Below are 2,500 nucleotides of genomic sequence, written 5' to 3'. Positions count from 1 at the left end.
CCACTTTATAATTGAATTTAGAGCCTCCTCCATGAGATGGAACCCATACTTTGCACTGGCATTTTCCAGACACTTCAAGGCAATTATGAACTCAGAGACTGTGACAGCATGCACAAGACCTGCACAAGCTCAAGACATACAAAAATCCCAGCACGGAGGAGGAGACATAGATACCAAGTCCTATTCTCAGACAAGAAGCTTTTCATAATTGGTAGTTTCTGGAAGAAGAAAATCGGTTTTCTTCAATAGAGAGACAATGTCAAAATACTCTAACACAGGCCCTAAGGCCCAGAAAAGTTAATTAACACAAATCAGCTTTTAGAATGTGTGTGTATATGTATGTCTGTGTGTGTATGTGTGTGTGTGTGTTTTAAGAGAGAAGAAAAAAACATGAAGTTGGTTGGGTAGTGGGGGAAAGGATATAATCAAAATCACACTGAATTTTATTTCACCTCAGCTGCACTGCTTACCATAAAGAAAACAAGCAAAGATGCTGGAAAGGATGTGAAGAAAAAGAACCCTCACTCACTGTTGGTGAGAATGTGAATTGATGCTACCCACAACCAACCAAGGACCATGCATGGAGATAACCTGGAACCCCTGCACAGATGTAGCCCGTGGCAGCTCAGTGTCCAAGTGGATTCCTAGTAGGAAGAACAGGAGTGTCTCTGACATGAACTCATGGGCTGGCTCTTTGATCACCTCCCCCTGAGGGGGGAACAGCTTTACCAGACCACAGAGGAAGACAATGCAGCCAGTCCTGATGAGACCTGATAGGCTAGGGTCAGAGGGAAGGAGAGGAGGACCTCCCCATCAGTGGACTATGGGAGGGGTGTGGGAGGAGAAGATGGAGGGAGGGATGGATTGGGAGGGGGTGAGGGAGGAGGCTACAGCTGGGATACAAAACGAATAAATTATAATTATTAAAAAAATAAATTAATTTTAAAAATTAAAAATACCTATATAACCCAGTGTAATCCAGTCACACACTACTTCTGTGCATACATTTTAAAGAATAAACATCAGCTTGCAACAGCCACACCCACATACTTCTGTTCATCACAGAACAGTTCATGCTAACCAAGCTGTAAAATCTACCTGCATCTCCATCAAAAGACGAATGGGCAAAGTGTTGCATCTATACACTATGGAGCTATGAAGAAAAATGAATTTATGTCATTTTCAGAAAAACAAGATTTGAAGTTCATCATGCTGAGTGAAGTAAGAGGGTCCTACTGAAACAAACACCACATCTCTTTGTTACCATGTACGGAACTGGTGTAGGCTGAGGAGAAAAGCGTGAAACTAAAGCACAGATTCCTAGGGATAAAGAAGGGAGGAGGTTTAAGGACATAAGAAAGGTCTGCGCCAGATAAAGTCTCAGAGCTGAGAGATGTGAAGTAGACACAAGCCCCCATCCCCAGTCCTGAAGCTATCTCCAACAGATACTCAAAATGGAAAATTTTGTTTTCCTCAGCAGTCTCACTGGGAACATGAACCACGTGTAAGAGCAGGCCCCATGCCCAGCAGCAGACAGCCAACACAAAACAAACTCAATTATATCTTTGGAGGTTATTTCATACTTACATTTTTCCTTCCTCTCCTTTTGCTTACATATTATGGTTTCCAATTTGTTTTTTTAGGGGGGTTTTCTGTGTATGCAAATGTATGTCTCAGCGTCAGTATGTCTTTCTAGTACATTTCTTTTGGCTCTCTTTTTATTCTGTTTGTCTGCTTGTTTATTTTGTCCTATTCTGTTTTGTTTGTTTTTATTATTTCATATTCCTTTTTGTATTCTTATAAAAGAGAGAAAGAAAGGGTGGAGATGTAGGCAGGATTTGGGAGGGGTTGCGGGAGGGGATCAGAATATATTATACAAGAAAAAAAACATTTTCAATTAAAAAAGGAAATGATAAAAGGACAAGTGTGACCTAATTCATTATATACTCATTTGGAAGTGTACATAAACTATCCATGACTTACAATAATATTAAAACTTTTTAATTGTTTTGTCATTTCTTCTTAAAATATTTTATTTATTTATCCATTCTCTCTCGTTATATCTATCTATTTATATCTATATCATGAGTGGCGCTCTTTCTGCATGTACGCCTGCAAGCCAGAAGAGGACATTAGGGGGTATAGATGGTTGTGAGCCACCATGTGGTTGCTGGGAATTGAACTCAGGACCTCTGGAAGAGCAGACAATGCTTTTAACCACTGAGCCATCTCTCCAGCCCAATGTTTTGAATTTTTAAAAAGACTACAAAAGTCCATAACTATCCATGTTAAAATAAAAAAGCTGCTACCATAAAGATGCTATGTCCTGTTTTCTACATTCATTCTTGTGTATTAGGTATTGAAAGAAAACAGATTTCTCCTTAAACATTTGTGCTAAAGGGGCTTAAATTAAACAGTATCTGGTCTGTCCTTTTTCTTATATTTATTTATTTATTTATTTATTTATTTATTTATTTATTTATTTATTTATTTATTTATT

At 38.5% G+C, this 2,500-nt stretch overlaps 1 protein-coding gene across 1 annotated transcript in view; it reads right to left on the bottom strand.

Annotated features, from left to right (window-relative positions):
• The window catches only part of L3mbtl4 (L3MBTL histone methyl-lysine binding protein 4), a 344,610-nt gene that overhangs the window by 267,501 nt on the left and 74,609 nt on the right, over nt 1-2,500 (bottom strand). The gene's annotated exons all lie outside the window — the stretch shown is intronic.

The sequence above is a fragment of the Psammomys obesus genome, unplaced genomic scaffold (assembly GCF_907164565.1).
Source record: "Psammomys obesus unplaced genomic scaffold, mPsaObe1.curated_primary_1811, whole genome shotgun sequence".
Taxonomy (NCBI): domain Eukaryota; kingdom Metazoa; phylum Chordata; class Mammalia; order Rodentia; family Muridae; genus Psammomys; species Psammomys obesus.
The sequence above is the reverse complement of the archived record's forward strand: the minus strand, read 5'-3'. Positions and strand labels throughout refer to the sequence as shown.